Consider the following 20,812-nt stretch of genomic DNA (forward strand, 5'->3'; position numbering starts at 1 on the left):
AGGCAAAGAAAGTTTGTGTGAATCAAGGCTATTGTATATTCAGTGTTTCAAGCCTTAAATATTTTGAGACTGCGCAATAATACATCAGTATTTAAAACCTTAATATGTTCTTTCAAAGACCTTTTATTTTGCAGAGAAGAGCATTATCAGTTGGATGTGAAAAGGCATTTCCCTTTTCCCTGCAGACATCATCAGTGGGAATTCTCTGAGCTGGTGCACACACCTTCATTGTAGGTGTGGAGCTGTGCAGAGTCTGGTCCGGTGAGAGCAGAGGTTTTAGGCACACCTTTGATATGGAAAAAAAAAGCCTTTTCCAGACACACCTCTCCTGGCACTGCAGCAGAGACAGGGCAGTTTTGCTTGCTGCTGAATCAGCATTGATCTCGGCAGATGCAGAGCAGATAAGTCTGACAGAAGCCCTGAGACCAAAACAGAGGGTCTGTGCAGGTCTTGTTGAGCAATAGATTATGGTGTCTTGAGGGGAGCAATTTCAAAATCTGATAGAGATCAGGCAGCAAACGTTTCCAATCGTGCTGAAATCAAACCCATTCAGGGGAAATAAGCCTGCCTTCAGAAAATCATTTTGTCAGGGGGAAAAACAGATCCCAGCTAATTTCCCTGCTTTAATAGCAACTAGAACTCCCTCTTAGCTTCACCTCCATCTCAGCGGGTGTTTGACCCCCTGCACACCACGGGAACAGGCAGTGTCAAGGTTAAACCTGGTTGCCAGCTTTTGTTCAGGTGTCGTGCCTGCCTGCAACACCTGCCAGGCATGCCCAGTCAGCCCTAGAGCCGGCTCTGCCTGCACTCAGGCTTTGGGAAGCTGGAGCACAAAGAGCGCTTGTTGCCCCGATCCCCGGGAGTCTCCCAGTGCTACCACTAGCTGGGGAGGACTGGTTACCATGGAGGCTGCCATCTGTTCACTCCCTGCTGGAATGTGATTATCCTCGCTGGGTTGGGAACCAGCAAAAGCAGGGGAGCGTGTGCTGTCGGCAATTATCTGCAATGGAGTGCGTTAATGGAAGGCTGGAATTAGCTAGCTGGAGGAGCACGTAAAAGGATTTTACCAAAACTGTTAATGATTTCTAGCCAAGAGGAGCAAGCTTTTTGCAAGGTCAGTGCTAAATTCATTTTGTATGTAGGTAATTTTTAATTGATGTAGTGGCTTTAAGATTTGAGGATGCTAGCACCACAGAAATAATGCTTTATTGTTAGGAGGGTGTCGGGGGATTGTATTTTAAGGATCTTCGTTTGTCTGTTGCAGTTCAAGCAGTTTAATCTGGGGTAGTTAAAGTAGTAAGTCAGAATAATAACTGGCCGAACTGACACAAATGGAGCAATCCATATCTCTCGTCTTCATGAAATGCTGTTTGCTGCCAGATCTGTTTGATTTACATGTCTTTTCACGCTGGTTGCTTTTTGTCTGAGTGATTTCGTTTTGGATGTGATACGTGTTTGGTTTTCATACTGCCATGAAGGGTGAGACGAGGGGGAAATGTTCGAGCAGAGCTGGTGATACAATGGATGTTTAGGGTGTTTTATGCAGTTTGCCCAGAGGAAGCAGCTTAAGGGAGGCAGAATGCAGGAGCAGGTTTTCCACTCCTCATTCCCACCCTCTCTCTCTCTTTCTAACTCACCAACTGACCAAACATTTTGGACTATTTCTCTTATAGAGCTTAGTTGTAAAAAGACTTGATATGAGTTTTTGGGATTCTCTGCAAATATTGTGACTGTTTTGATGGCAGGATTTAATATAAAGGGGAAAATAAAATTAAAGGTATACCCTTGTAAGGTTTTCTAGTCCTATAAAATACTTTTTTTGCTGTGTTGCAGGAGCTAGGAGTATTGTTTTTTTTTCATAATATATGCATGGTGAACATTTTAGTGCAACTCAAATTGCTGACTTAAACGAGGGATGTTAAAATTTAGCACCCCAAAACCACAAAATTTTGCTTCAGCAGATGTTTTTAGTCACATATGTGCTTTCCCTTTTCAAATAAATGTCTTATGCTGCATCCCTCTTGCCAGAACTGCCATTTTTATTTGGTGCAGGGGAGAACACTACTAGAGGCTTTTAATTAAAACTGTGTCACTGCTAATTCAACCGCCCTGTCCTCTGCTTTTATGCACTGAAAATGTCAGGGCTTTGGAGTCTGGACGGAAAGTTACTGATAGAGTTAATAAGTCACGATTGCAACATATTTAACTAAGATAAATTTTTAACCTACAAGATCCTTTTCAAGTCTTGGTGCCTAACAAAAGTGTGTGTGGGAGGTTGAGAGGGTTTTTATTTCTTTGAGTACTTTAACTGTTTGTGGTGAATGAGTTTCTCTTGTGCTTGTGGGTATATGTGCCTGAAGTCCTTTCAGACATCATGTAACACTCTCATGTTGGCAAAATTGGGTGACCACCCTTAATAAAAGGTGTATCGACTTGTAATTTAAAAAAAAACCCTTTTTAAAAATTCCCTTCCTTACCCAGAATTTAAATATTGCATTGACTTTGAAGTTGGTGATTTATGCAAAACTTGCTCTTAATGAGCTGCAGTGGACTTGTTCACACGTGCAAGTGCCAAGTCTGTAATTGCATTATCAGGAGGAAAGGGGCAGATTGGCTTTTGTGCTTGGAAAGAGATTAGACTTTCACCCTTCAGGTGTTATCTTGGACCTGCCTGGAGTGAAAGGCAACCCTCCCAAGGTTATGCTGCTGTGGGATGTGTTTCTCTTCCCTGCTCTGTTTCAAGGAAGGCAGCTGCTGCCCACAGGATTCACTGTCACTGCGTGTGAATTACTGTCTTGCTGGCAAGTCTTCAGAGACAGCAACTATCCTAAGGGCAGGAAGGTAATGGCTTGTGTACCCTTTCCAGAGGTGATTTCTCCTGATTGCTAACTGGGGCTGTGCTGAGGAGCCTGTTTTCCCACTGCCTCTGCTATACCTGTGTCAAGGATAAATAGGGGACTGCACATTCTGCACTCTCCAGCTCTTTTATTCTCATGAACACCATGTAAATGTCCAAGCAGTCTTAGGCAAACAATTTTTTTTTAAATTTCTGTCTTGGTTGGTCTATATGTGTCTGTTGGATGTTTTTTTAATTATTAAATTTTACTTAAGGTCACTAGGTCAATGTTGATTTGTAGATGCAGGATTTAAAGGCTAGACACTGTTTAATCCATTTGAGCATCTGGCCTTTCATAGTAGACATCCCATTTCCATGTAAGAGAGGAACTGTTAAATGTCTGGTGGAAACTAATGATTTTTTTTAAGGCTTTTTTTTTTTTTTGTTTTTAGTCTTAGGTAGATTATTACAAGTGGCTCTGATATTTATGCTCAATGCAAATAAATGATTGTCAATGTAATCTGCTACATGATCTCTTGAAGGAGATTTAGTCTAAAATACAGGCTTTAGGGGCCAGCAGAGTCAATGGGTCATACTGAATAGTGATTTGGTTTGGGTAATTTTAAGTGGGTAAGCTAAACTTAGGTACATCATCTCACAATAAAAGGGCATTTTGAATAAGCACTTAACTAAATAGTGTCTAGAAATGCAACCTAGTATATAATGAGCTCATAATAGTCTTGTTTATAGTGTCTGTGCTCACTAAGCTTTCAGGAAACTTGTCATTAAATGGTAAAATCCTGAGTCAATATATAGGAAAGTGCATAAACGATCACAATTGTTTTCTTCAAACAGACAAGTCTTTCTGCTTTTGACTTGACACATGACTGTGGAATGCTGCTTGACATGACATTGTGTTCGGGCTGCTGCTTGGTGGAGTTTTTAAACATGCTTCATTTTCCATATTCTTTGTTTTTGCCATTTACTCATGTATCGTGAATATTAAAACAAAAAACCAAAAAAGCTCAGGCTCCTGACTATCTCCTAACAGCAGCATGGCTGATTCAAGGTTAAAGCCTGCAGCTCCCTCTGAAGGGCCAGCTGTTTTGGAAAGTCCTAGTGTCTGTTTACAAACTGTTCTCTTTGCAAGTCCCATGGAATAATGGAGTTCTGCAGCCTCTGGATGTGGGAGGATAAACCTGCTGACACAGGCACTGCAGCTGTTGGTCTGTTTGCTGGGCCTTAGTCACTTAAAATTGCTAGTGCCTTTTTATGCTTTCTGTGGGTGGGGTCAAAATTCAGGCATTAACACTTCTTTTTCCCATGATGCTGGAAAGCACTGTACCAGATTTTAGAAAACATCCAATTGGTTGAATTTGTTCTAAAGCTGATCACCATCCTAAACCTCTGCAGTGAGATGGTGAGTAACTAAATGGGAGAGACTGGCAGATTAATTATTTTTGTGAATTGTGGTAGGTTTTTTTAGTCTTTTCCAGAGGGGCTTGCATTTAGTACAGAAGTACTTCTGTCCTTCCTTGTGGTTCCACCTCATTAAGGTGTCTAATTGAAGAACCTGAAGACTCAGAGGCGTTCTGTGAAGTTTTAGAAAATATTCCTCCCAAGTAATTGTTTTTCAGAGTTGGAAAAAGAACATGATGGGAAGAAATGACTGCATGCCAGCAACAGAATATCTTGAAGGAGAATTATTTCTTTTTTTTTTTTTTTCCCCAGTTCATCTAGTTGCTCTTACTATATAATTAGCTGTTCATTTTAAGTATAAAAATACAACTTGGACTTATAAGAGCCATGGGAATTGTTTACTTTTTGATGACTATCTCAACAAAATAAGTCCTTCAGTGCATTTGGGAACGTAGAGCTCAGGACTGGAAAGAGCCATCTGATCACTGAGGGGTTTTTGTGTGGGATTTCCCCACTGCCACCCTCAGTCACTGGTAGCCTTATAACTTACCTGCCATTTAGGTGATCAGCAGGCTTTTCTTCTGGCCTACTGCAAATCACAGACTCTTATGGCTATGGGAAGCAAACTTTAAAGAGAACTTTAAACTCTGCTAAATGATGAAAAGTCAGTGTTACACTGTGCTTCAGAAACTGAACAAGAAAGATTGAACTCATTGTGTCATTAGATCCCTGTCAGGAGAAAACTCAAGCAGGCACTTTGAGACATGAAATCTGCTATCAGGATGATGCTTTCTGGGCTCAAGCCAGTCTTCAGTGCTTCAGATGAATGGTAACCCAGGGCAGCCAGATTTTGAATTGAGGGGAGGATAGCCTTCTAGTCCTGACAGATGGCTAGCAGAAGTGTTTTTTCAAGTAGAAGTGCTTTCCAGCTGCTAATCTTTAGAGGAACCTTCATGGCAAGTTTTTGTGTAGTTCTTCTTGCCTGTCTAGACATTTTCTGGCTTGTGCCTTCTTCAGATTGTACTTGTTTGTTGTGGTTTTCTCACTACCACAGATGTACTTTACCTTCATGACAAGGGTGTAGGTGCAGCTAAACCTGATATTAAACTGTGTTGTAACTTGTCTGTTCCACTTCTACTTGTAGTAACACTTACCAAAAACCAAAACAAAATCCATGTTTACCTGCTCAGCTAGGTGCTGGTGTGGTTTATAGTTTTGAATATATTTTAAAAAAATTTCTAGCTAATATTGAAACAAAGATTTATGCAAACCTTTTCAGCAAAGGCTCATGAACTGAGGATTGAGGCTGCAGAAGACCTGAATTGCAGACTTTTCTACAACCAAGGGTTTTGTTTTGAAGTCATGAAGTAGTGCCATGGGTGGTGTGGTGTATTTCCTGGAGAGGTGTTGAACATAGCTGCTGTTTGAATAGTAGAGGGAAAATTAACTCAAAAGATTGTAATAATACTTCAAAGAACAACTTGATTCTTTAATGAGTCATTCCTGCAGGGCAGGACCTGAACTTCTTACCTGGAATTTTTCTTCATCTTACCTCTTTCTCAGTATCGACATCCTTTGTGCACTCCTACACTGCTGTCCTATTTTCTACAGAAGCTAATATTTATTTTATTTTTTTATTCTCCTTCCTTTCTTAAGGAGGTCACTGATGCTCAGGAAGACGAGTGAAAGCATGACATGGCTTTTTGTGTTTCAAAATACTTTTATAGCTTCCTATACCATGCTTGTAGCAGTTACATTGAGATTGAGACAGAGAATAAATAATTTATGCTCATTTTACTTGTTCGGTGTGGTTGACTATTGTTCAGCTCTCTAAAACATCGAAAGGCTTCACAGGTTATGTAAGATTACCTGTTGCCTTTCTTTAAAGATCCTGTGCCACTTTTCTCTACAGCTGAAATAGTTCTCTGGCAGCTCTATGTGTCACAGCAGTTTCCAAGACTAATTTTGATGTCTGTTCTCTTCAGTAGATCTTGTTCACGCCATTGCTTGGAGCCTTATGTTGCTGTTATGACTTGGCCACCCACTAGAATGTAACTGGCAAGTGTTTTAGTCCCTTGGCTTGTCAAGATTTCTGTAAGTCAGTTTCAACTGTGGAAGCTGCTACAAACACTCTTAAAGATAGCTGCTATAAGTCAAAATAAATTCAAAGGCTCAGTGATGGAATTACAGCTTTGCCTGAGCTTTGCCTGAAACACAACAGCTAAAACCTAATACGATGCAATACTCACAGTTAGCAGTGTGAGCCCTGTTTGCCCTCAGTGAAGTCAGCACTGCTGCACCCCTCTGTTGTCTGCTAGCATCCTGTTATTTTGGGAAAAATGTTAATTTTAAAATCTTAGTCTGGAACACGGTAGATGAAGAGCCTTGCCCACAAATTTTGCCCAATTGCTCTGCAAGCTGGGCCTGGTTAGGTCGTAAGAGACGAAACATTTGTGTGTGTTTGTATGTGTTTATAAAACTGATTTGATTGATTTTAAAATACAGTCTTTCTAAATTAAATTTTCCAAGTTTGTCATTGATTTTACTGGTCTTATTCCTGGTGTTTCTCTAGTTTGCCTGAAAATATTCCAAAATTTTCCCACTGTTGAAAAATTCTGAAAACTGTAGAATGCATTTTTAGTTGCTGCTTAACACAGGACCAAAACTTCAGTTAGCAGCTGAGGTGGTTTTTTTGTCTATATATGTCTTCCATGGAGTGTCCTCAGCTTGGTGTGAGCAGAAGTGTGATATTCCCTCAATCTGATACTAAACATTTTCAGTGCAAAACAATGCCCAGGACACAGTCATGATGAGAGGGAAAAGCCTCTCAATCTGATGTGATCTACTTAGTGCTCTTTGATACTCTAGTCTGTTCATCATGTTTTAATGGATTAAGATTTTCTTTGCACTGCTTTAATCCCATTTATCACAAAATCGAGTGGAATTTTAGAGTTTCCTTCCATAAGAAAGGCAACAATGAAACCTGGCTGTGTCTGTTTTATAGCTGGCGTCTTCTCTGATTCCACATTTTTAGAGTTCAGAGATAGCAGTAAAGGAACTGGGGGGGAAAGCTTATTGATTGTTTTTGTGTTGAAATAAATGATGAAAAGTCATTACTGTCTGGCTGATGAGGTCTGGTGTGTGGATGGCAATAATTTAAAGGAAATTATAGTTTCATTAGTGCGGATGTGGTCTAAAAGGCTATATTTAACTATCAGCATAACTTCACTATATAAAAACAGTCACAGCTCTCTCTGACCTTTGACCCTTACTGCTCCAAAAGCTGAAATACACTTCTACATTCTCTTATGGGTCACCACTGTCTGTATTTTTACCTTCCCTTTTTGCATCAAACTGGTTTGTTGAATTCCTTGTGATCACTTTTCTCAGGACAGTTGAGGTACACAAGGCTGGATGGACTGGAAAAAGAATCAGCTCTCTGTATTAATGGCAGGGCAGAAAAAACCCTGCAAAGGGTCCGATTTGCTGACTGTCCTGTAAATACTAGATTATATTTGCCCTAACAGGACAAAGTAAGGAGACTACAGCTGTAGATATATTTGAGGCTGAAGGAAAGAACTGTGACCAGATAGTGACACTTCTTTTGTCCTTAAATTGATCTGGTGAAAGATGTCCTTGCCCATGCAGGAGGGTGGGACTGAATGGTCTCCATCCAAATCATTCTATGTTTCTGTGATTTTTAGGAACTTACATGTTCTGGAGAAAGCTCATATGATACTTTTTGTAGTGTGACTGGGAGGATGGAGGAAGTTGAAAGGGAAAATGTCTTGCGCTTTCAAGTTTCTCCTCCTCAGAAAGCATGGAGTCAGAGCTAAGGGGAAATAGGTTAAAAATGCCTGTACTGTCACACATTCTGTTTAAGAAATGTAAATGGGATTCAGGGAAAGACTAAACAAATTCATGGTGAATATGGCTTTCTGCAACTGTAAAATACAGTTGCAAAATGACATGGGTGATCCATAAACTGATGCTGTAAGCCATGGGGCTTGTGTGTTTGACTTCTGCAGTGGGTTACCCAAGCATTTCCTACTGCTTCTTGTAAGATAAAGAATATTTGACTGGTTTTTAAATAATTTTTCCCCGATCATATTTTATGTAGTGCTATCTAGCACAGAAGTGTATTGATGCATTCCACTCTGCTGTTTGTTATGAACCCTCCATGCAGGTTTTATTAACTCAAACCAAGAATAACTTGTACTTTATTTTTAGTATCTAGCACTGCTCTGATTTGATTTTTATATGGAAGTGAAATCACAGTCACTGCAATCTGATCTTGTTTTGTGAGTCTGTTTGGATTTTTAATGTGGAAGGGTAACTTTAAAGTTAGGAATTCAGCCTTTCACTGTACTGCTGAATCTAAGGACAGTTCTTAAATTCTGTGGTGGTCTTCCTGGGTTGGGTCATGGCCTTTTCTTGTGGGATGCACGTGTGCTTTTTGTGTTTGTGTGTGACCAAAAGCTATGTTACCTGGAAAATGAGTCTGCTTCCCTAAATCATAACACGATTTTGCAGGATACATATTTAGTGTTTGTATATATAGAAAGGAGATTTTAGAAATAAAAACTACTTTTTAACAGAAGAATTGGCAAACCACACCCAGTTGATGGAGTCAATAGCCTTTGACCACTTTTCATGTCTAAAACCAGAAATCCTTAAAACAATTGCCGATCTTTCTTTACTAAAGAAGATTAATTGACAAATAAACCACAGATTCCTGGATTTTAGGGTGTTTTTTCAAGTATAGAAGGTACTTTAAGCTATAGAAACCCAGCTTTATATGATTAGAGTTAACACAGAGTTACCATGGGTTCTTTTGTAAACTCTAATAGAATAGAAGGCACTCAATGATCTTTGATACTACTCTCTGATTTCATTGAATTGCAACCATTTCATTATTTGTTTGGAGAGTTTTGTAGTTGCTTGCATTACTCTTACTCTTGGCTAAATTGCAGACAACAAGATGCTACAGTGACAAATGCTGTGCAAGCATAGGACAAAAAGTTCTTTTCTTCTAAGAACTTCTGTTGTGTGTTCTTTGAGCATAACCACAGGCTTTCCCTTTGGGACACATAATACAGCTGAGCTGGAAGGAAATAAGAAAAGGATGGAAAAATACTGCTATTTCTAATTATGGCATGGTAATGGTTCATCACATCTACCTTGAGATTGCTTTTCCTGCAATGTGATGAAGTCACAATCTCCTTGCATGTGAACCAGGAGAGCTAGGGAGGAGAGTGATAGATGTTCCTGATTTTCAGAATTTGGAGGAGAAAGTGTCCTTTAAACAAATGTGTTTCTGTTGGGCTGCAGATCCAGTGTCTCTTAGTGTTTCTCACTTTGTTGAGGGTTAGCTGCCCATTTTTTAAAATATATTGTTGCTCTTCCTTTTTGCAGTAGTCCTGAATACCCATTCTTAAACATCCTCCTTACCTAGCCCACTTGTGTGGATTTTATCTCCTCCTTTTCCTGGGAATCACTAATCTCTGTAGCTCACTTCCTTAATATAAAATTTCTCCCCATCCTTTGATTCATTATATGCCTGCAAATCTTGGGTTGTGATATGGCTGTTTCTTCCTTCCTTACATGCTACTGGGGCAAAGCTTGAAGGGTGCACTGTAAAAAAACAGCAGTTTTAGATGAGTTGGGTTTTTTTTTAATATATTTGTTTAAGCCATCCAGGCTTCTGCACAAAATCACTTGTTACTGGTTTTAGCCTGTGCCATGAGTCATAAAAAGGACAGCATGTGGAAGGTCTGACAGAAGTGAGGGTCACTTTGGGACATGGCTGTGTGGTGTCCCATAGCCGATCCCATTTCCCTAAGAATAGCTGGGAGCCAAGTCAAACCCCTCTGCAGAAAATGCCCGGCCTCTGTTAGTGGGGCTCTTAACAGCACCTCAGGAACTCTTTGGGGATGAGGACAAAGCATGCTTTCATTTCTGCCCATGCCCCAAATCCTGTGATTTTCAAGTACTGGGGTGTAATGGAAAAGAGAAAGGATATCAGTGTGAGTCAACCAGAACTGCTTTATGGGAGCCCTGTGAAAGGGGCCTTCCTCTCTTGGACTCACTGAGATGTCTGTAGATCTCTCACATGGAAAAAGAAAGTTGGGAGGTGTTTCCATATTGAAATTCAGAAGTTCGCCTTTTGAATTCTGTGTCAGGATGCAGATGGGTTACTGATCCTTTGGCTGGGACAAAAATCCCTCTCCATCACTGGCTTACACAAACTGTGCATCACGTTCTGATGCATGATCCGCCGCAAACCTTTTCAAACACTTTGTGCCTGAAGTGAGTCTGCAGGAAGGAGGAGCAGAAGACAGCCACAGAGTGCTGGACTGTGATTCACTGTCACATGAGCCAATTTAGTTTTGGGGGTTGTGTGTCACAGTGACAAACTGCTCATGTAGCTCTTTAGTACTTAGTTCAGCTTTCCAGGTTTCCTAACGGTACTCATGTGACTGCCTTCTCAACGTCATCACATTAAGAATATTCAAATGAGTTATGTACACAGTTTGAGTCCCCTTGCCTGCAAAATAGGGAAAGTACTGACAAGAAGCTGGTATTCCTTTGGTTGTGTTCCAAGTGCTTGGAGGTGGATAAAAAGTAAGTGCCATCTATTTATTGTGAGATGTTTGTGAAAACTTTCAATTATTGGAGTGAGGAGGTCATATGAGCCAATAATTTTGATTTGGGTAAACATAGTTTCAAAGAACTAGTCGGCTGTGCAAGGACTAAAGGTTTGCTGTGTTTAGTCTGGTAGTTATTCTGGATATACTAAATGATGGCAACTTCTTATCTTAGTATTATGACTTTTATGACACATTAATGGGAATGTTTGTTTTATTTAACTAGTTGTTCTCTGTGCCTCTTTATCTGCCTTTTAGAGAAAATGAATAAAAAGAGCCTTATTTTAAAATTAACTTTTCTTTAAAGTTCATAGGCATGTTGTGATGACAGGGAAGACATAGCTGCACCTTTTGTTGATGAGTGTGCAGGTAATACTTGCATTGTGCAATTCACATGTTTCTGATTTTAGAGAAAGCAAAGTTGGTCATAGAACACTTGTGAAACCAGGGTAATAGGTTAATGAGATATTCCCCTTCTAGCAGTTTAATCTCTTCCAAATCCCCTTATCTGCTGGCTAATCAAATAAATATGGAGCAATTAATACATTACTTTTTTTAAAAAAAAGGAGGCGTTAAATACGTATTTCAAAAATGGGCAGTGGTGACTTCTTTATACCTGTTCAAATGTTGCTACTTCTGGAAGTGAAATAGGATCCCTGGTTTCTTTCATGTTTGTAAATTTTCTTCTTTCCCAGTGGTAGCAGAGCTGCAGTGACTCTCCTTGTCTGGCTCCTGCTTTTCCTTGTGTGACTCCTTATCTTCTCTTTGCTTGCAGTGGTCAGTAACAATTTATGTAGCTCCTTATCTAAAATAATTGCTTCTTTTGCAGCCATTTGTCTTATAGTTTTCTAACTTACTATATTGTTTGTGTCAATATTAAAACCTATATTGCTGACCCAATCTGAATTTAAAATCCGGCATGTACTTGTATGACAGGCATTATCAGTGGTTTTCCTGGGTGGGGGAGAGTAGACCTGGCTGAAGAAAGGCTGGCAGAGCCCTCACCAGCAGATGGACAGCCCAGACTCCTGGGGAAAGTGATTTGTTCCAAATGTGGGAAACTGAGCAGAAAATTTATCTTCTCAACAAAGGCTTTCATGGAGCAATAAGGTGTTCTGTTAATAAAGGCACTTCATGTGCAAGCCCAAGCAACAGGGGCAGGCTTTGAACTCCTGGAGGTGAACTTTCAAAATACAAATATAACTTATGCATTGGTGTTTTGTTGGTCAGATTATGAAACTCAGTTAATGCTATTTTTTATTTTAATGGTACACTGATGACCCAGGTGAATAAAATTTGTATGTGTCTTTAAGGAGCCTGGGATTACTTGCTAAGAGTATCAGGGATGAGGAAATGCAACTTCCTAGCTCAGCAGTTTAAATACGCAAAAGAGAAAGAAAACTGGTAAATCTTGGCCAAGGTGCTAAAAATGTGTTCCATTTAGGTTTCAAATCTATATGTGTGGAGCTTGCACCTGTTCATCTCAAGACGAATAAGGCACCAAAATATTGCAATAACTGGAGGAAAGTTGTTTTTTCGCTGTTTTTGGCAATGCACCTCTGCCGTACAATATTTGTAATAGAAAGGAAACAATCAGCTGCCCAGAGGGCTGTCCCCTCAATGACAAACAGATTCTCATGGATTGTTTTGCAAGTGTGTTCCCTGTAACCCTTGGTGCTCACCCCTCCAAGCAGCTCTGCAGTGTTGTGAGCATGGGGATTGTGAGCTGCTGGAGATGGAAGGGGCTGCAGGGAACTGTGGTTTGGACCAGTACAGAGGTTGAAAATGACCTCAGCTAGCTGCTATATTCTGATTCATATTATCAGAATTGACAGGACTTAAATCCCAGGTTTTTTCTCCTGCTGAGATGAATGTGTGCCAGCTGGAGATCACATGGTATGGGAGCTCTGAACAATAAAAGAAAGTTACTCGGTGTAACTTCCCTTTCCAGTTATTCCTTTTGCTTTTTGAAACTGTGTATTTCCTCGGTTAATAATTCACTCTAATGTCTTTGTGTTGTGCCCTGGAGCATGATACGTAGTTTATGTCATTTAAAAATTGATTTTAAATTATTCTAATCAATGCCAAATAAACAAAGGTTTTCATAACAATTCTTTAATGTAGATTCTTTTGGTCAGTGATATCCTGTGTGTCCTGTATACTTAATTCTAGGCATAAATTTAAAGAGAGATTAGGAAATGTAGAAGATGATTTGAAATTTGCACCACGCAATATAGAGAGAACAAAGCACCAAACAGAAAAATGTACTAACTTGTCCTTAACCTTGATACTGCTTTAATTTCATTGCAATGCAATGAATAGTGACAAAACTTTCATAGTGGCTGAAGTATTAGACAAAATAACTTACAGTAGTCCCTCCTTCTCCTCCTCCTCCTTTTCTCCAGCAGTTTGCACGTTACATAAGCTGTTTTCTTTGTTTTTCCTCTTTCCTTGTGAACAGACTTCACTCTCTTCTCTAAGCAGACTGATTTGCGTTGCTTACGCCTCTCCTCTCAGCACGGCCTTGCCCTCTGAGAGGAGGAGCATCGTGTGACTGAGACCCAGCATGTGAACTGTGAGCACAAATCGAGCATCTGGGGAGAAGTCCTTTCTGGCAACTTGTAGGGCTTGTAAATGGGATAAATGTGAGGCTCTCGTAGCGTTATTACCATTGCAAAATCAGTTCCTCGTGCAGTGGTACTGGATTACATTTGCAAACAATGTCTTCTGAATCAGGTAAGGCTGACTGGGATGCTTCTGGCAAACTTTAATCTTTTCAAGACTTGGGGTATGTTTGTGTCCAGAGACACCAAGAGTTAAACTTTTTAGTCTGAGGCAAAATAAACCGGTGAACATCAGCTGCCTTGTGATGCAATACAGCTGGAATGCTCTGGTGGCTTTTTCCTCCTATTTGGAGTAAATGAGCTTGAAGTCTCCTGAACTGACTGCCTGATACATCTGCCACACCAATAACCCCGCTGCTTTTGGCTTGTTTTGCTGCTGCTTTCACCAGCTCGGGACTTTGTTAAAAGCAAATCAGTTTTCTGATGTTTGTAAGTGGTTTCAGTTCCTGGCTCGTTTGCCAGATTCACTGAGCTCTGTTCATAGATATAGGGTTTCTGCAGGACATATCTATGAGAAAACATTGCCTCTCAGATTTATATCCTGCATAAGATTTATATCCTTGTTTTAGGAAGTAGGTATACACTTGTGACTTATACCCAGCTTTTCACGTATAATGTTGCAATAATCCATTTAACTGATGCTTATGCTACACTTAATGTACAGAATTGGCTTCCAGAATTAAAAAAAAAAAAAACAAAAAAAAAAAACCAACCTTTTATTGCACCATCCAGTGAAAGGTTTGAATTTTTTCCATTTATGCTTGTATATGAGTTTTAAAGAATACTATTGAAAATACTGCTTTACTTCTGAGTGCATTTTTCAGTTCTGAGAAAAACTGAGCTTGGGATAAGTTCAGTCCAAAGGCATACCAAACCCTAACACTTAACATAAAATAGCAAATTTTCTGAATGAGGTTTTTCACAGAGAGATGGATGAAGCTGATCTGTGGAAGGTTTGGGTTTAGCATGCCAGTCTCTCTCTCTGGAAAGCCCTCTGAGGCTAAAGAGAGGGAAGGAAGTTACCGGCAGAGTGAGTTTGAGATTTGCTAGAGAAGCTTGGAGTAGATGTATGCAAATATTTCTACCCAGTTCTCCTGATTTCAGTACCGTGGGCATCTGCTTTTTTGGGGGGGTGGGGGGTACAAAGAATACTTGTTTTTTAAAAATTCTATTGGCTCCTTATCTGCTTTATGAGCAAGATGAAAACTGCCCTTTTCCCTCTAGCATTTAATAATCAACAAAAAGGATGGGAATCACACCTTTCCTCCCACTCCTTAAATACCATTTTGCTGTATCCTGAGAAGAATTTACATGTGGATGTAGGAGACTTTTTCTCTGATCATTCTCTGATCTGTCTCTTAAGAGCTGTTTTCAAATGTGTATCCTTTTCCTGTAAATGTGACGGGAGCCCTTACGGGTCTTTCAGGAAGGATAATGTGGTGTTATAACCACTATTTCCTCTTTCCCTTTGGCTTACTGTCAGTCTGCAAAGGTCTAGGCCTACAGAATTCTTACATGTAACAGTGGCAGTCTGAAGGTCAAATAGAGTGGTGAAGCTGTGATATTTGTTTTTTGTTTTTTTTTTTATATTAACTATGTGATGCAAAAAATACATTTGCACATGCTTTAAGGTGACATAAATTGTACTATCAGGTGTAGGAGACCCATAAATATAGACAGTGCACAGAGAAAGAGTGACAGCAAATAATTCCAGTCTGTGTGGGTTTTAAATCATGTGGACAAATATCCCTGGATTCCTCTAAACAGTGTCAGAGAAGCAGTGAGTCTCTTGCTGAAGCATTGGCTGCCTCCAGTCTGAAACATGAAGAAATCCTTCCAGTGCTGACTGCTGGGACTGGATGACAGGGCAAAAGGAGGGACAGTACCTACAGGAAGTATAAATTCACATAGCAGTTCATTCATTGTTATCACTATGGACAGTTTGGGCAGTTGAGTGTCTGCAGGTACCTGGGTAAAGCAGTTTTTGCAAGCACTAAAGGCCACAACAAATATGTACAATGTACCTTTCCCAGAGCGTTGATATTTTTGAAGACTCAAACTTTATAGATTTATATTCTTTTAGTAGTAGCATTCACTATAATGGAAAAAACCGATTTCAAGCGATGCCTTTTCAAAGGGTCATTGATACCATGACTCAGAATTCAACAGGGAGTTGACACTGGAGTCAGTTTTTTTCATTAGGGCCACCATTATGCTTTTTGTTGTGCCTTTTCTTTGAGTCTTATGTTAGTCTTTTATGTGCTGTATAAACAGAAAATGTCTGTTGGTTTACACCAATGCTTGTAAACCCAGTATATTTGTTGAGTCTTTACTAAAAATTCAAAATATTTATGTAATTCTCCTCTATCTCTCCCCTTCTACCCTGAGTTTATAATTATTATAAAACAAAGGATTAAATTTCTTTAGTGTTAAGAGTTTGGAACTTTAGTGCTCGTGTATTTCTTACAGTTTGGCAGGCAATGCTTGACATTGAGAAGGACAGGTAGTTAGGAAACACAATCTTTCCTTTACATTGCCGTAAGATATTTAATGCATTATGATTGCTCTTGCTTGCCTGTGAAAAAAACCCTGCAGTCATGAACCATCACTATAAAAAAGAAAACAAAAAGAAGGGAAGGCAACAGCTGGTTTACGTCACATGAGGTGGAGAGTGCTTGGAGTATTGCCAAACCTTGTATTAGAAAAGAAATTAAATGCTTAACCTTAAACAAACGTTATTTTTACGAGTAATTTCGTAGAGTTTATTTGCTCTCTGTTTTAGAAAACTTTTTTCCCCAGCATGCAAACCATTCCCTTTTTTTAGTGACTATTACAATGCTCTTTCTTCTGATGCCAATAGCTGAGGCTCTAAGGAGAGCACTAAATATTACATAGGAGTCAGCAACATTCTGTTGGGCTGCAGTTTTGCAAGCAGCTCAAGTGATCCAGTGGGCAGCTGCTGCCAAGAGGCTGCCAGGTCCCTTCCTGGAGCTCTTGGGCTCACCCACGAGCCAGCTGAGCTTGATTCCCCTGTACAAAACTCTGGTGGTAAAAGCCACTCGCCTGGGAGCTGTGTGGGGTTACACTGACCTGGAGAAAAACCCAATGAGCCCTGGGGCGGGTAAGAAGTGAGCAATGGGAATTACAGGGATGTGGAGGGATGGAAAGGATGGTACTTATCTTGGTGGAGACTGTCTCACTCTGGGCTAGCTGCAGTTTGGGTGGGAACAGGCTTTTTTTGGTCTGTCCTAGGGTCTTCAAACATTTGCATTTTGAAACGTTTGCAAAGTGAAAGGTTGCGCATCCTTGAGGTGTTCTGGACAAATCTTCAGCCATTTCAAAATTATTTCTCTTCTTGAAGTCTAGTTGGACTTAATATATTTTTTACATTACGTTACTTTTCTTTTAAATAGCATTTTCTATCCATTTGCACACTCAAAGATAAATATTCATAGGAATATTAAGCTTTTTGGAGCAGTATGATAAATTTTCAAGTTTGCATAGAAACAAGATTTGAATTCTCCAGCTTTTTATAAGTTTGAAATGACATTCAAAATTCATCATACAATTGCTGTTTTTCTTATTTTTTTTTTTTAGCATTTAAATTTTAAGTGGCGGTCTAGAAAAGAACTAAGCAATAGAATACTTTTGATTTTTAATCTCAGCCTGTTCAGAGCATGAAGTGTAAAGCTGATTTAATCTGTATAATGTTCAAGAGGCAAATGCATACATGTGCAGGTCTGTTAACCTGGAGTGAATTCTGTGGACAATAAAAAGAGTGGTCATCTCTGGCAATTAAGGGATAAGGGATTTTTTTTTTTCCCCATTGGATTCCAGGCAACTTGTATTTGGCTTCCTTACATAAGGATGATTATGAGCCAGTTGGTTAATGTGAAATGGTGATTGGTTTCTTGTTCCTTACGGAAAGGAGGCGATGTAAAAGCTGGCATAATTGTGGTAGGCTTTCAAGAGACTGGACAAGGAAGGTCCTTCCTGAATGATTACACAGGAAGGCTCTAAATGCACTTAAACGAGGCTTTTTGTGGCTATTCTTCACTTTTTTTCCTCAACCAGGTCAAAAGCAGGAAGCACTTGAATTCTTGTGAAGTGTCCAGCTTTGGGTTCTTTATATTTCTGGTTTGGTGCAGTGAGCATTCCCAGGGAGCTGCTTGTTTCGAAGCTGATGGTTGTTAATGACTTGGCAGGGAGGCTGAAGCTCCTGGGGAGCCTGAGAGAGCCGGGCTTGGGGGAGGGAGGCAGAGGCCATGGAGCAGCCGTGGTGCCGCACAGCTGCACCGCTGGGGCCGCTCCAAAGGGGCAGCAGGGTTTCTCTCCATCCCCACCTTCCTCTTTATCATAAAGTTCATGAGTTTACATTTACTTGTAACCTTTCATGTAACAGGAAGCAGTGCCTGGTAGCCTGTTGTAATGCTATTGTGCAGTTAATACCCTGCTGCCGGTTCTATAATTAGAGCATATTTCAAGCCATCCATTTTTAGGTAATGTTTATTTTTATTATTTTTTTCCCTTTCTGTCCCTAATGTTTTCTCCAACCACACTGAGATATGATTCAATAAAATCAGTATTACCTAGTGGCTACTTGCTTCTGGAAAGGGAATCTTGTCTTTCTTTCCCTATCAATCAATTTGCATCTTTGCCCAAGTTCCAGTGCATCTAAGGTGAATGAATGCATGGAACTGGCTGCTTTATTTTTTGGGCAGGGTTACATTTCTGATTGTTTAACTTTCCCAGACCACATCCTGAGGCTAGATGGGTGCCAACACTGGTGCACAGAAAGTGGTGGGAGCGGACAGCCAGGAGGAGGGAGGGGAATGGGTGGAACAACTCGTGTCTGTGACAGCTGGCGCTGGATGAGGTCTGGGTTGTCAGATGCTGGCAGGACACATGGACTGCCTCAGCAGCTGGATCAGGAAAAGAGTTTCCATCTATCAGTGATAATTTTATTGACTTGTATTAAGTAATTGACTTCTTTCTAGATCTTTGGCTGTTCTGCATTTTGGATATACTTTATTATGTATTTATTTCTTTAAATTACTTGAATATGCCCGTATTTTACAACTTCTGCCCAGATCTTCAGAAATAAAACATCAGTTACAGTTACAGTTTCAACCTTCTGTAATTAGATACTTTATTTTTTTCCCTCTTTGGGTCTGTGGGGGCTTTTTGCTTTGGGTTGTTTAGCATCCTGTTTCTAAAAATGCTTTCTTTTAGTGCTTTTATCTACAGAAATAGCTGATTTCATGTCTCAGAGCATATGGATAGTTTCCAAAATAGCTCTTGAGTTGAGATGAAATAACTTCTCAGATAACTGGGCAGAGAACAAGATTGAAGTGTCAGTGACATGCTAGAGAAGTTCAGAAGCAATGAATACTGTGCAAAATGATGAAATTTGTAGTTAGTTCAAATTTCTCTAAGCACACTGTTATTTTATAATGGCTTATGAATTACAGAAAGGGAGGTCTTTCTGTCATCGTCTGAGTAATCCCTGCACTTGCCTGGTAAGTATATGCTAATGAATCCTCTTGAATTATTATATATAATATATATATATATATATATATATATTATATATATATATTATTATATATGAGTGATTTGTATGAGATAGTCAGCTGCATTTTTCCTTCAGTTGACCCCTTCAGTATTGCAGGTGCTTTCCTTAATATGAAGTTAAATTGGGCTGCCCAACATGGTGTCATACTGTTTATCTGATATATGATAGAAGAAAGAAGAAAATAAATCATCCTAAAACTCTACAAATAAAGTGAAAAAACCACCAGGCTCAGTGCAACAACCCTTGCCCAGACAAGTAATTCTTCTGTGATCAGTAAATATGTTTTATAAATGGGGTGTCTTGTTTAGTAAATAGTAAATGATGATTGCCAACTGTGCAGAATATGCTGGTGACAACTGAAAACTTAGTGGAAATTTTCATTGTTGCATAAAATAATAGTTGAGGGGACATTGCTCACCTCATGCAGCTCTGTGGAGAAAACTAAAATGAGAAAATAATTCTGGGAAAATGTGGAGGAGGCGTACCTTGTCAATCTCTTCTTGTGGTAGGGTTCATAATCAAAATTACTATTAATGCAGTAGGAACTCAAGAAAGCTACACAAAACTTGCTCCAGCCCATCCTTCATCAAACATGAAGGAAGCTGTAAAGGGAGCATGGGATAGGGAGGGGAGGAAATGCCCCTCAGATACAGAACTCACTGGTGCTCCCATTACCACGGTGGGGGAAGAGGTTGACAGATGTAGTCAGGATGCTGCTGCAACTTTGTGAAATGCAATGATGTGAGAAGCAGCTCTCGAGCTGAAAGTTGCCATTGTGAGTTATGGCACGGGCAAAAGGTAGTGCTGGCAAGGAGGGAGGAATTACCTGAAGTTACCTGGCACAGAAATGAGACAGTAACAGCAGGGCAGCTGACTTGGGCTACAGGGTCAACTTGCCCTGCCTATTCCTGGAGTGATGGAGCTGATGCTTCTCATTGTATCCATTTTCTTTCCTGTTTTGTGGCTTTGGATCCTGTGGTTCTTAGCTACATGAAGTTCATAGTACATGGTTGTAGGGTCAGGAGCTGTATTCACATGTAAGTCTCATAGTCGTAATAAAAACAAAGAAAAAATATTGTCCAAATCTGCTGAAAGATTTTGACATTATTTCATGAAATACAAGCCATGAAAAGTCTCTACAAGTAAAAGAATACTATTGCATATTTTCTCTCTAGACTTTGTGTTAATATGTGTTCAAATACTAAAGTGAAAACAAGGCTTTGAGGGAACATATTGTAATAGAGGAACTAAGTATGTGGAAGAGGAGTAATTTATTCCTGTGAACAGAACTGCTCACACTCAGAGCTCTCCCTTCAGTCATGTGTTTCTGGAGATGTGGTTTGAACATTTCTTTTCTCTGTGTATTTAAGAAACCCTCATTATTCATTAAATAGCTGATTAACTATTCCATCATCAGCAAAACCATCGTCACAGTGTGTACAAGTGTAGGTGAGTAATAAAAACCTCAGTGAAGAAATGGTGTGGTTTGGCAGAGGACCTCAGTCATAAACTTCTACTTTCAAACTACAATCTTCTACTTTCAAACTACAAAAAAATCTGTACAATGCTTTTTGTTTTATTGCAACAGCATCAGCAGTGCAAGTTATATTATTGTGATAATCTGAAATTGAAACAAATTTTGAAAGATAATCCCATTAATTGTTGAGTCATTTTACTAAGAGTCACAGCAGATGCACAGGTTTGCTGCAAG

At 39.7% G+C, this 20,812-nt stretch overlaps 1 protein-coding gene across 1 annotated transcript in view; it reads left to right on the forward strand.

Annotated features, from left to right (window-relative positions):
- The first annotated feature begins 1,097 nt into the window (after positions 1–1,097).
- The window catches only part of FGD4 (FYVE, RhoGEF and PH domain containing 4), a 61,679-nt gene continuing 41,964 nt past the window's right edge, over positions 1,098–20,812 (forward strand). The window contains exon 1 of the mRNA XM_053978842.1: positions 1,098–1,114. The gene's annotated coding sequence lies outside the window, so the exon portion shown is untranslated. The remainder of the gene's footprint in view (positions 1,115–20,812) is intronic.

This window comes from Vidua macroura, chromosome 5, assembly GCF_024509145.1.
Source record: "Vidua macroura isolate BioBank_ID:100142 chromosome 5, ASM2450914v1, whole genome shotgun sequence".
NCBI lineage: Eukaryota > Metazoa > Chordata > Aves > Passeriformes > Viduidae > Vidua > Vidua macroura.